Source organism: Ambystoma mexicanum, chromosome 1q, assembly GCF_040938575.1.
Source record: "Ambystoma mexicanum isolate Mex_15411 chromosome 1q, UKY_AmexF1_1, whole genome shotgun sequence".
NCBI classification, from domain to species: domain Eukaryota; kingdom Metazoa; phylum Chordata; class Amphibia; order Caudata; family Ambystomatidae; genus Ambystoma; species Ambystoma mexicanum.
The window spans coordinates 464,546,244-464,559,832 of record NC_090922.1 but is presented as its reverse complement, the minus strand read 5'-3'; positions in this window follow the sequence as shown (position 1 = coordinate 464,559,832).

Sequence of the window (13,589 nt, the reverse complement as noted above, 5' to 3'; positions counted from 1 at the left end):
ATCAGATGGTGCAATGGGATGGTGATTCATTGCTGCACAGTGCTTTGAGTTTGTGTGGACAGCACAGCATACTTACCTGGTATGCGCTACATTTTCCTAAGTCATGATCACTACTACTTTCCAGTCCTTCTGCCACTCCACTCCAAAACCATGAACTGTCTGAACCAGGAGGTGACTCACTATTCTGCCGAGCCATTCAAAGAGTTGTGTATGTGACAGAGGGACACGAGTGATGACCACATGATGTCAGGTATGGATTTCTTCAATTTATTTGGGAGGAAACTTTACCCGTAAGTGGCAAAATCTTTTGGGCAGTATCAGACATTGGCCTGAAATGAGGGTAAGTCTAGAGAACATATTTTGGCTCAGTTAACCCAGGCAATCCTGGCTTCCCCAGCTTTACCTACTTCCCACCAATCTCTCAACCCTGCAATTGCCAAGAACCGGCATGGTTTTTGTTGAATGAACATGATTTCAGAAGGATGCAATCAAGGTAGCATTCATGTCCTCCAAACACTCTGCTCTCTCTTATGACATGTGGGCTCCTACTCAGTAATGAGCAATCATGGGTTCCACCACCCCACACTGCTTAAAGAAGGAGTGGGCAAGGAGGAGAAGAGAGGCGTGGTTCCCAAGTTGCACTACACAAATGTTTGCTTGCTCTACAAAGTCACCAAAAACGTGGTGGAGTCTTTGTAGGCACTTTCAAGGACCAACTACTATCTTGTTGACTTTTGATTCATTACAAATTATAATAGAACAACTGGATAATGAACAAAGAGAATCAGTTATGTAACCCTGTATTCATCTATGCTGCTACTTTTGTTTCTGTTTGAAATAAGCCAGTCCAGCAGCCACTCATAAGACATTTCCTATGGAAAATAAGAAGAAATGTTCAGACTTTCTGTAAGGGTGTAGACGTATGAGACAGACCAAGAGGTGGCATGGTTTTGGTTATAAACCTTTATTGAGCTTTGCAAAAACCTATTGATCACAAACTCTATGAGGGATTTCCCTGCCTCATTCTAAAATTAAAATTAGTCAGAATGCCCTTATCCAAAACCCTACTTCTATCCTTTACACTTAAACCTAATAATGCAAAATAGAGTACATTCTTCCACCAGGAGCATGATGCCCTTCTCCTTATATTTGGTGCAGTTGAAAGTCCAGGAGAATGTCTCGCTTATCCTGGCACAGTTCAAACACAAAAATATCTTCAGCCAGGAGAATGCCTCCCTTCTACTACACTCAGAAAAGTCCTAAACAAAGGCACAAGCCAGAGGGAATGGCTCCCTTCACCTGATGGACCTTTGATGTATGGATTGTATCAGTTTATACTATTTTCACTAGGAGAAAACCTCCCTTCTCCTGGTGTCTATTGCTTGATCACAGTGTTTGCGGACTTTAGACCAGGGAGAATGACTCCTTTCCCCTGGTTCTCGGTATAACACTTGCAATCGTCTTAGTTCCTGCCAACTTGACCCTTCAGCTGTCCACTTCTCCCAGGTTTTTACAATATCCCAGCTATTTCTATGGGTTTCAGTGACTTTTCTCTGGTCACTTAAGTAAGGAAAGTTTTCTGTGTGCTGTAGTGCGTTTTTCCTTAAGGTCCCCAACCCTTATCCAATGTTCAGTGGTTTTGTTATGGGCACTGGGCTGGGGACATTCTCCTCTTTTGCTTCTTTCAACTATTTAGGGTCACAGCCCCTTTTCTGGTGGTCAGTGGTTTCTCCCTCTCGACTGAGTACTCCTCAGAGGCAGTCTCTATTTTTTATTTTTTGTATTGTGTTTTGGTTTTAAAAATCAAACCTTTCCAAATGTAACTTTTATACAACAATTTAAAGAATACACAAATTATGTTTCCAAATAAGAATATACAGTTTCTTAAAATGTTTACAATTACATGAAGACGCAGTCTCCATTCATTGTGGGGTCCCTGACCCTCCTCCGAAGGTCAGTAGTTTTGCTGTCTCCACTGAGACAAGGAAGTATTCCTCAGATGCACACTCTGTTTGTTATAGGGTCAGAACCCTTTTCTGGTGGTCAGTGGTTTAGCTGTCTCCAGTGAGAGGAAGATGTTTTCATCTGATACACTCTTTCTTCATTATAGGATCCCTGACACTTCTCTGCGGTCAGTAGTTTTGCTGTCACACTGAGACGAGGAAGTATTCCTCGGATGTACTCTCTGTTTTTTATAGGATTCCCTACCCTACTCTGGTGCTTAGTGGTTTCGCTGTCTCCACTGAGATGAGGAAGCGTACCTCGGCTGCACGCTCTATTCGTTAAAGGGTCCCTGACCCTTCTTGGCCCACTTTCAGGCTTTGCCACATTGGTGGCTGGAAGATGAGACCCCTCAACTATTCGCTTGTCCCCACCAGTCTGCCTGTGCTTCCTGTTACCTTTTGGGAGCTGCTTGCATGGCGCTGGTTCTTCCTAGGACTGATGTCGGTCTCTTCCTGGCTGCAAACAGTCTTCTGTGGTTTTGCAGCATTTTTGAATCTCTCTGCTCCCTGCAGTCTCAACGTTGTTGTTGGCCCACACTGTCCACCCACCATGGGAGGTCATGCCATTCCCTCACCCTCCTCCACCGGTCCTTGGATTTTCTGCCGTCGGACCTGCTAGAGACGCTCTCTGCTTCCCGCTCGCGTCCTCCAGCCTCTGGTCTTCGCTGCTTCTGGTTTCCTGCATTTGGCAAGGTCATCGCCTCTCGCTACTCCAGGGCTGGCTCGACCCAGCTGGGCTTGACAGTTTGTATCATCCTTTGTCTCTTCTGATACTTTGTTGCCAGCTCCTCCCTGCCGGAAAGCCCTTTGTTCCATTTGAAATGTGCATATTTATGCCTCCTCTGGCCAGCTTGTATCAGTACTTGCCTGACCAGCACTTTTCAGATCTTCTGCGATCTTCCTCATCCTAGTCTTTTCTGTACTGAAGGAATTCAAGTAATACATATGTTTGTCAAGGAAGAGGTTTGTCATGGAAGGGGGGCAGAAAATGTTTGGCTGTGATGTCAAATGAGGGCCTATACACTAGGTGGTCATACTTGTACCCACATGAGGAGTTCCTCCCCATGAGGACCTCCCATATTGAACGACGGTGTCCAGTTAAAGTACTGAATACAAAAGGATCGAATGCCAAAGGGTCGACTCAATTTGACCTAAAACAAAAGGGTCAATTTTTTAAAAAAATATATATTTATTTGGGTTTCCGTTTTGGAAAAAAAAGTGTTTTTTACCACAATAAAAGGGGTTTGGGGGTGAACCCCCCCCAAAAAAAAAAGAAATTCAACACTTTGGTTTTCGGTCCTTTTGATTCGACCCTTTGGTCATTCGATCCTATGCATTCGAAACTTTGACCTAGAACCTTGAACCACCACTAGGGAGACTATTGGGTAGCAGCCTCACCTCCCTAGACTCATTGGAAGGGGCTGTCCCCTGGAGAGAATTGAAGATATATAGTGAATTGTCATATTTCCCATATTCTCCAGTCCATCACCGTTGAAACCCATCTTTATAAGGAATATAATCTCATATTTATTGCATAAATCAAACAATATAAACTCAGGAGCACAAAAGGAATGAACATAAGGGGGTGGAGATGGCTGAGAAGAAGACACGCACTTTGAAAAAAGCTTGGAAATCCCAGCACTGACCCTCGTATATGGAATCAGCTTCCCACAATCCTTGTGTCTCTTCCTTCAGGAGAGTCCTCTTCACCAGCCTTTGGGATAAGACCTGCATAAAATCCCAAGATACAGTAGCATGAAACAGTATTGGATTGTGTTATTATCTTTCATCATCCTTCGTCACAATCTCTGAAAAGCTTTTAGCAGCACAACATTGAAGGCCAACTTTTTCCCCTGGTAAGTCATGCTCAACATCACAGAAAAGTAAGTCTAGCCGGGATGGGAACTTCATGGACTATAGTTCTTGTTTACCAAAGTCCCAGAACTGACATAAACAGCAACCTATGACCACCCAGAACAGCATGTTTCTACCCAACGTCTCTGCTCCTATCTATCACCACTCTGCTCCTGCCATGCTACCTTCAAACGCCCTCCTCAACCTCTCTGTTCCTTGTCCACCCAATGCATTATTTTGCCTCTTCTCCTTCTACCTCCTTGCCACACCCCACCATTGAAACTCCCTCCCTAATGACATAAAAATACCACCACCATATTTCGTTTCAGGTCAGCCCCCCACCTCCATCCCTACAGTTGGATGCGGCTACCAGACTTTCCCACCACATTATTGCTCCCCAATCCTGTCTCCCCAACCAACTATGCGCATATGTCTGCTGAAATTCCATTTTAAATACTTATACTAATTCACCTGTTAATCTGTTCTCTGTCCCCACTTCATGTCCTACCCTTCACTGACCACCAGCAGTGGCACCCCGAGAAACAGTGTTATGTCTGGTTCTCTCTAGTCATGTCAAGCTTCATGATGTCCCAAGACTTTATCAATTTGCTGGCTCTTGGCCCTGATGAGTGATAACTAAAGTTCTATGGTTTTAAAATAGCAGGAGGATCCATGAGGAGGTCAACATAACAGAAAATTAGTAGCACATATACTATTGGCGCCTTGTCATGATACAGCCAAAATGTGATGGGTGGAAGGTTTTGAATGAACTTTAACGACTGGAGTTGCTACAGACAACCTTTCACTGCAATGTTTCTTAGCCTGTCTGCACTGCTGCAAAAGAGCATCAGCCATATGTAAATCAGTATTGCTACTACCAGTAACTGGAGTAGTCCATCCCAAACTGCTAGGCCACGTCCCCTCTGAAACACAAGCCAACTCAGGCATATTTAAGCCTTCAGAAGTCTCATCAGTGGGGTGAAGCTTGGTTTCCGGTGGTGCACAGAGCTTGGGACCTAAATCTGGCCATACTCTCTCTCACTTAGGGAGACACATTTTATCTAAAAAAAATGTGATGGGTGGAATGTTTAAAATGAATCTTAACCACTGCTATTGCTTTGGGCTACCTTTCACATCACTGTTTTGTATCCCCTATCCACAATAGTAATAGAGGGTAGCCATATGCAAATTAGTACTGGTATTGCCATTAGTGGGACCAGTCCATCCTGAACTGCTAGTCCTCATCCCCCTGAACAGAAACACTAGCAACCACAGAGATGTTTCAGCATTGTTGGGCCTCATCAGCGAGGAGAAGCTTGGGTCATGTGGTGCAAGCGACCCACTTCTGGCATACCCTCTCTCACTTAGGTAGGCAAACTAAAACCATGAAATGTGATGTGTAGACAGTTAATAATTAGTAATTAGTACTGCTGGCATTGCCCTAGGCCTTGAGACCCAATCTTTACCTCACTGATGACAACCAATGAGGCTGAGACATGTCCAGGGTTGCATATGATCATTCCCCTTCTGTAATGTGATGGCAGGCCGAATAACATTGGACTGTAGGGTTTCTCAGAGCAATGGCAGAGGTTTTGAATCCTTCAAAACCTTCTAGCCATCACCTTTCTGTTTACCAAATGTCATCCCCGGTTGAACAGATTTCCCCAGATGTGCATACCGAGCCTGCTGTGCCTAGAGAACCAAGTTTTACCTCACTGATAAGGGCCAATGAGGCTAAAACATGTCTGGGTTTGCTTGTGGTGTAGTGCAGAAGGGATATGACCTAGTAGCTTGGGCAGGGCTGGGCTCCCCTTTTGGGGAGGGACCAAGTCTGATTTTCATAGTGTCTTTTCCCTTCAATAATGGAATGACAGATGGAAAAACAGTGGTCTGGAGGGTTGCACAGAGGAATGAAGAGTTTTAGATTAATTCAAAGCCTTCCAGCTATCAACTTGCTAGTTTGCAGATCATGGCATAACATGAAAGTCACAGCAGCAGTTACTACATACATCTTTCTCACAAATACAAACAGCACTAAACAACCCAGCTCCACTTTTCCGAGTGTGACTTGAAGTGGACAATGGGCCTAATTACGAGTATGCCGATAACCTCTCAGTAGTACCGGTTTGCTGGTGTTAACATTACCGGCTTGGTGACTGACCGAACCACCTCTGTAGTACTACCCTGCGCAAACACGCGCACCACCCAGATGGTAAACTGGTATTACCAGCAAAAAGCGGACTATGCGGGTAATACCAGCAAAAAAGCAGAGGTTACACTAATACTGGCGCCAGTGCAGCTGGTAATACTTGCGTTCTTCTTACTATTGCCGGAAATACCAGCGCTGGTAATACCAGAAGCGGAAATAACTGTGCTGCCGGAACAGGAAGTTCCACAAAGGCCATCTTCAAAACCAGAATCCACAGTGAATCGAACACCTACACTTGCCATCCAGTCCTGAAATCCTTTGCAGCACCATGGCACAGCAGACTAAGACACCCCTCCCTGATATGGGCAAGCGGAAGCCTGAATTCACTGAGGCTCAACTGACAGCACTTGCTGAAGCTGTTGTGGAGCACTCAGAGGACCGGTATGGGTCCAGGCAGCGCAAGACGAGTGGCCAAAGGAAGACAGCCATCTTTGGGAGATCATGACACAGGTGACAGCAATGGCACTGTAGCCCGCCCTGCCAGAGACTGCCACACGCAGTGCGATGACCTCAAGGAGAAGGTGCATAGTTTAATCGCCAGACAAAGGAGGGACAGTGCAGCAACTGGAGGCGGAACGGTGGAGCCCCTCAAACTGATGTCATGGGAGGAGACAGCCAGCTCCATCCTCCACATGGAGAGCACTGCAGCGGTTGGCAGCACGGAGGCCGGAGCCCGCACACATGGCGATGCAGGTGACTCCAATCGACCCCATGTACATGTGTATACACTGGCCATGAGCAAATATCTTCCAGCACTGGCACTCACCATGGCAAATGGGACACCACATGGCAGCAACATCAAGTGCACAATGAGGACACACAAGGCCAGAGGATGTGGGGAAATGTTGATATGTACATGCACCGAAGGTGACACGCTATACAAATCCAGGGACACTTGAGAACCACCCATGTGTGCCATGCACATCAATGTCAGCACGTGATTCCCCACACCACACACAAAAACACACCATCCTGGCCGCCCAACAGTCAGTGAGCACATGCATGCACCGTGAACATCCCCAGCAGGCATCCCCTCCATCTGTTAGGGGCTGCACCCATTGCACCAATACCATTCATGCCAATCTGGCAAAAAGTGCTTCAATGGGACACACATAATGCTGTATGAGCATCCTGCAAGCATGCAAGCTACACCACAATATGACTGATGAAATGTAATTATATTTCTGACGTGTACACAGCCCACGGAAAGCAACAAGCCCAGACCCTCCACTGCAGGCACCTCAGCTGGCACCTCCCCTGTAGAGAGAGGCCAAATTCTCTTGCCACTGTTAGCAGTTAGCAGAGCAGGGTGACACGGCTGACACCACCAACACGCCCTCAACCACCACCCAATACCACATTGGAGACTTCATCAACTATTGTGGATGACCCAAACCCTATGATGATGCCGAGTAACCTCAGCCCGGCAGGTAACACAGCTGTCATTGCAGTCGCCACTCCCATGGCACAGACACCACTAGTTGTGGCACAAACCATGGCCATCCTAGCAGTGGTGCACAGCCATCAGGGTACCAGTACACTCTTATCCCCAACATGTGCTTCACAGCCAGTGCAACATTGTGGCAGGGCCCATCTTCCATCCAACAATAACATGGAGGATGAGCAGAAGAGGCATGACATGCCTTAATTGTCCCCTGTTCTCAGCACTGAGCCACCACAGGTCCCATGCAGCCCACCACCACTGCCTGTGACCGAAATGGCAGCAGTAGGTGCCAGGCAGGAGGCCTTAGACACCAGCAGGCTTCCATAGAGGCACTTGCTTGCCAGCAGCTCAGCGAAATGCAGGCTTGTACTGTCACTTCAGCATGTGACTGCAGCCATGGTAGCAATGGGACAGAGGATGCGGGTGCAGAAGCAGCCAACCAGGCCATCCAGTTGACCCTACAGTTCATCCGGTTCCATGGGTAGGATCCCTCCACCTCTGCAACCCCCACTTGCCAAGCACACCAAGGCACCATTCAGAGTGCCACCTCACAGCTAAAGGTCACAAGAAGGCACCCATGACAAAGAGGAGCTAGAGATGACTGTGGGACAATGCAAGGGTGAATTGTAGGTGCATCTGGGGAGGGGATTTGGGAAGGGAGTTGGGGAGGGGAGTTGGATAGTGGCGGTGGGTAGGGCTGGTGTTTAGGGCTGTTGATATCTTGTGGAAGGCCAAATCACTGTAATACATACATTCCATTTAACCTTCAACACTGCCAGGACATTCCCTATTGTGCTGAAGTGTTTAATGTGACAAGTGACTATATACAGATGTGCAAATGATCTCCTGTGAGTTTGTTTTCAGAAGAGGTTTTCAATCAGTCACTCCTGAGCCAGACACCCCACTCTAGCCTCGGCCTGCTCAGTGAGTGCCCCCACAGCACCCGCAGGCACTGTGTCGTCCACCTCTGAGGGTGGCATGTCCTCATCCGTGGGCAGTCAATGTTGTGCTGAACACAGATTTTATGCAACATGCAACATGCAAGGACTATATGGAACACCTTTTCTGGCCCGACCATCAGTGCACCTCCGGAGCAGTGCTGGCAACGGAATCGTGCCTTCCGGAGGCCTAAGGTGTGCTCCACATACACCCTGGTGCGCATGTGTGCCAGGTTGTATGCCATTTCCTGTGGCGTCTGGGGATTTCTGAGTCATGTCATCAGCCAGGGGAGTTGGGGGTATCCAGAGTCACCTACAAGTGGAAATGACATAGGTGTGAACCACAGCGGTCAGCTACTGTGTTGCAAGTAGCCATAGCAAGTTGGTGAACAGTTTCACTGTGCATTTCATGTGTTGATTCACGTAACATGAACTCATTTGGAAGTTTGGTGTATCACTCGGGGGCTGTGTACTGTTCAACTTGGTACAACTTGGTCACAGCCCCTGTCACTTTTGCCTTATACCGACATACTTGTAATGAGCCTCAATATGTCTTCATTATCTGAGTTTGTATGATGCATAAGGAAAGGTGTCTTGCTAAAATCTCCATAAATATAGCGCTCATTCATTTAAATTAATATTAATCTTTAAACATGAGATCTTGCCAGGCTTCTCATGTGGTCAGATATCATAGCCCAGGCAGCACTAAAGAATTCCTCAGACTGCCCACTGACAGTTTAAGGGTTTCATGACAACTCTCTCATGAGATGCTAGCTAGACAGACTCCTTACTGAAACACTACTGTAGTGGATAATTGTTGTAACTCATAGAAAATGTTTAAAGTAGACATGAATCCATCATCTGAGCTGATGAAGGTCCACAGAAGAGCCCCACATGTTTGTGGATTGTATCCCAAAGGTTCTCCCCCTCAAGCCGATCAATATAATAAGTTGTGTGAAAATGGGTCAGGGGGTTTAGGCAGAAATAGCGAAGAAGAAGAAGCGGAAGAAGAAGAAGAAGAAGAAGAAGAAGAAGAAGCGGAAGAAGAAGAAGAAGAAGAAGAAGAAGAAGAAGAAGAAGAAGAAGAAGAAGAAGAAGAAGAAGAAGAAGAAGAAGAAGAAGAAGAAGAAGAAGAAGAAGAAGAAGAAGAAGAAGAAGGAGGAAACAGTTCTTGACACATCTGGTGGAGGTGTGTTCAGCAGTTGGATGGTTGTATTTTGATCCTGAATCTGCACTTCACAAAGTTTCATTTCCACCTGCTACATCAGGGAATCTTTACATGTCTACATTGCAGACCCAACTGACATGGGAGCTGATCTTCTGGGCCAATCCAATCATGTTCTCTATGGGTTGGCAATTGATGATGAAACCATGCAAGGAAGATACATGGTCTTGGCAATTTCTAGGGCAGCAAGTGTATTCATCCCACTGTCAGTAGCAACAAAGCCCAGCTGTAGATGTTGTGGACTTAGCTTCTACTTCAGAATCTCCCCTTTCTTTTTCCAGATATCAACAACAATGTGCCCTCTGCTTTAAAATCCTTTCATAAACAATATGGACTGCAATCATACTGCCTAGACTCAAAAAGCCACCTAAGATTACTTAGGGATCGGGATCACTCTCAACTGGCAGGGGAGGGAAGATCATAAAGTATTCAGTCTCAAAATGTAGTCAATGCTCTGTACGCAAGTGCATGGTGTGGCAGACTTTCTGCCTCATAGACTGATCAAATGTCTGCCCTACAAAAAAGTATGTTATCATGCAACTCCAGTACAGCCTTACGTGAAATGCAATGTTGAGTGGGAACTTGCCAGCAGTGATCAACTTTACTCATGATCAGACCAACAACTGGGCTTTTTTATAAAGAATATGGCAAGAGGTTAACAATTATCTTTATTGCCAGGTGAGCAAGAACACTCTCTCATTTATCCTGTTTTTTTCTTTGTGTAGGCTTAAACAGCTCTATTATGCTGGCCTGGACCTCAGTGGATCTATCACTGTGGAAAGCAGAGCTAGTGCCTGGCATCTACAACTCGTTGGCACAACAGTACATTTTAGGTGTGACTGCACAAGCTACAGCTGGAAGAGTGATTGGCAGCTAATGTGAAGGCTGCAGATCATTCTCGTTTGTTCATCTCACTTCTATGCATGATGCTGAATCATGTGGCGCCTCAAAGGTGTGGTACCCAAGTTGGCCCCAGGCGCCCTCTGCAAACAGTTGTATTAAAGATGTTTCTGTTATCGTTATGATATGATTTGATATGATATGGCATTTATAATGCACTTGTACACAAGTGTTTCTAGGTGTGACAAGACAAGGAGGGGGAAACAAAGGGAGGACAAAACAACGATCTTACTAGGCCCTGTGTCAATCGGATTGTGCAAGCGCAGCGGAGGGAAGTGCAAAGGAGGGTAGGGGGGATGGAGAGGTTCAAAATGGAGGGGAGAAGGAGAAGTGCAGGAATGAGTGCAGCCAATGGGTGGCTAAATGCCGGTAATTGGAGGGTGCAGCCAGAGAGGAGTTAATAAGTGCAGAGCGTGGGTGGGCTGTAGGGTTACAGATACAGACCACAAGTGCTGGGGGGCCAAGAGGCAGTGAGAGGTACATCTGGACAGACACGGACCTGGTCCCAAATTCCAAGGGTGACCAGAAGACCGGGTGCATGGAACAGATGGGTCATCAGCAGGACAGAGGAAGACAGAAAGATGAAGCGAAGAGGAAGAGTTACTTCCAGAACCGGAGATGGTTCTGCTCAAGCTTGAGAGACACAGGGAGGCTGTTCCAGCGGGAGGCCCCAGCCAAAGAGATCTGTGTCATAATCTGTGCTTGGGCCTGATTATGGGCTATGTGCTGTTCTGAGGGTTGTGACATCACTGTGGAACCTGGGGGGTTATCTGGGGATTCTAGGAATAGCAGTTGGTCCTGCTGCTCTGGATGGGAAAGGAAGTCACAGTATTTTCTGAACATGTTAACTTGAGTGAAGCAATGAACTCACATTTATATAACTTACCTGGTGAAGGTACTTCCGTTATATCACTGGCGACGAGGATGGGATGCTGCTGGAAAGGTGCAGCTGCTGAGGAGTACCACCTTCCAGGGGTGACATCTATCCCTTTTCCGGATTTTGCCATCCTTGAGGAGTAGGTCGGTAGGCCCTGCAAGCCAGGAGGTCACAGGGGCGCAGCAGAGGTGCGGCATCAGAGTCCAGGAAGAGGGCTTTGGTGGAGGTACAAAGGTCACTGGTCCAGTGGTCCGTATCGCACCAGGCAGGAAAGCAGGGATCGTCAATCCAGGCGGGCTGTCAGGATGCTTAGGGGGAAGGCCTGTGCAGGGTGTCAGTGATCCGGACACTAACCGGTGCGGAACGGGCCGGTTTGTGTTGGCCGCTGCTGCTGGGCGGTGATTACAAATCACCGGATTTCGGCAGCTCCATAGAGAGGACGAGTGGAGCAGAGCAGACTGTTTTGTGGCCGGACTTGCAGCGTTTTGCAGTAGGTACGTTGGGTAATGAGGATGCCCACTTCAGGACAGTTGTTGCGTAGCCAGGCTGGCTGGGGCATGTTCCTTGCATTCGGGCCAGAAGCGGTTGGCTATGTTTACTCCTCGGAGCCGACGGGGGGACTGATGATGTCAGCTGCCCGTGAGCGTGCGTTCCAGTGTGGAGAGCAGGAATGCAATGTTGCTCTGGATGGCGGTGTTCAGTGGGTGCACGGCGCGGGTGCCATAGACGTGGGGCCGCAAGGTTGCGGTGTGTTTCTAGGGGAGTGGGGGCCATCCATGGGCACGGTGGTGCCTGTTGCGGGAGCAGGGGGTCAGATTGGCAGTGTTTTAGAGGACTTGGGATCGCACCAGCATGTGGGAGGAACGTTGCTGTTGATTTTGGGGTGGTGCCCTGTTACAGAGGAGTTCGAGAAATGTGTCAAGGACCGGTATGAGGAAAATGGAAAGGACTGCTCGTTGATGGCGAAGAGATATTTCTACACTGCAGAAGAGCCCATCAGGGAAGTTCCATGCTTCTCGTATGCCAAGGGTTGGCAGCAGCAACAGATCTTCTGCAACTGCGGTCGTTGTGACATTGCAGATGGTTTGAGATAGTTGGACCCTGATCTCTGGGAATGTGTACATCAGGATGAAGATTTCTGCGAGTTCTGAGGACTTATCAGAGGTAGGCGTTGGGTGAGGCTGGTTTTGCTGTCAATGCTGTCTGTGTATATGTTGTGGCCTCCGGGGTTAGTACGTGTATTGGGTTGGTCCTGGGTTATGTTAGTTGTTTAAGGCCAGCTCGATTCATGGAATAGTGTGCAGAGATCTTGCAATGTCGGCGCGCCAAGAATGACTCTGCATGAGCCTGCATGCAGAAATTATTCTGCGCACTCTGCTTGTTCAAGGAAATGTTCGTGAAAAGTAACTGCATATGCAAGTCGCGGCTGGAATGTCCCTGACACGCCCCCACGCAAAGCAAAAACAGCCAGAAACAGTTGCATGGAGTCCCCCGCAAGCAGGTCTGCATCTTGGGGACCCTGTGCGGGGTCCCCTGTAACTGTTACCAGCACCATGACAACATGCAAACGATTTATTGTGACTCAAGTAAAACTTCCTGTAAACCGTTCCTGCACCCCTAAGTTAGATCAGAACCCTGGCTGCATATACACACCCCTAAATCCGACACACGATCTTACTTCTGTGTGGTGAATCCTATGCACAAGTATCTGTACGCCTGCCTTCGGGTGGCGGATAGAATGAGGGCTTCGTGTGGCCATTTCCCTGCCGAGAGGTTGCATGGTCGAAGCCATGAATATGTGACATTCCACGCAATAGTGAGCGTGCAGTGGACTGCCTGCGGCCCATCCCTCGTTATACCCACATTTTCCCTTGTTCGTCCTCATTTTATGTGTTCCACCTCCCTCCCTGCCCTCTGCACAAGCCACGCTTGCGCTCTGCTTGGTGTCTCGCGCAAGGCACTCGCCGTTCACAGAGATATGCCAAGCCTCTGCACAGTCCTCAGAAAGTACGAATAAGTGCTGCGCAGTCGATTCCATGAATTGACCAACGGGATTTTGCATGCAGTTTGGTGTGCAAAGTCCCCATTTACCGCACACATAATTCCATGAGTTGAGCCCTAAATTGAAATAGCCTTTGC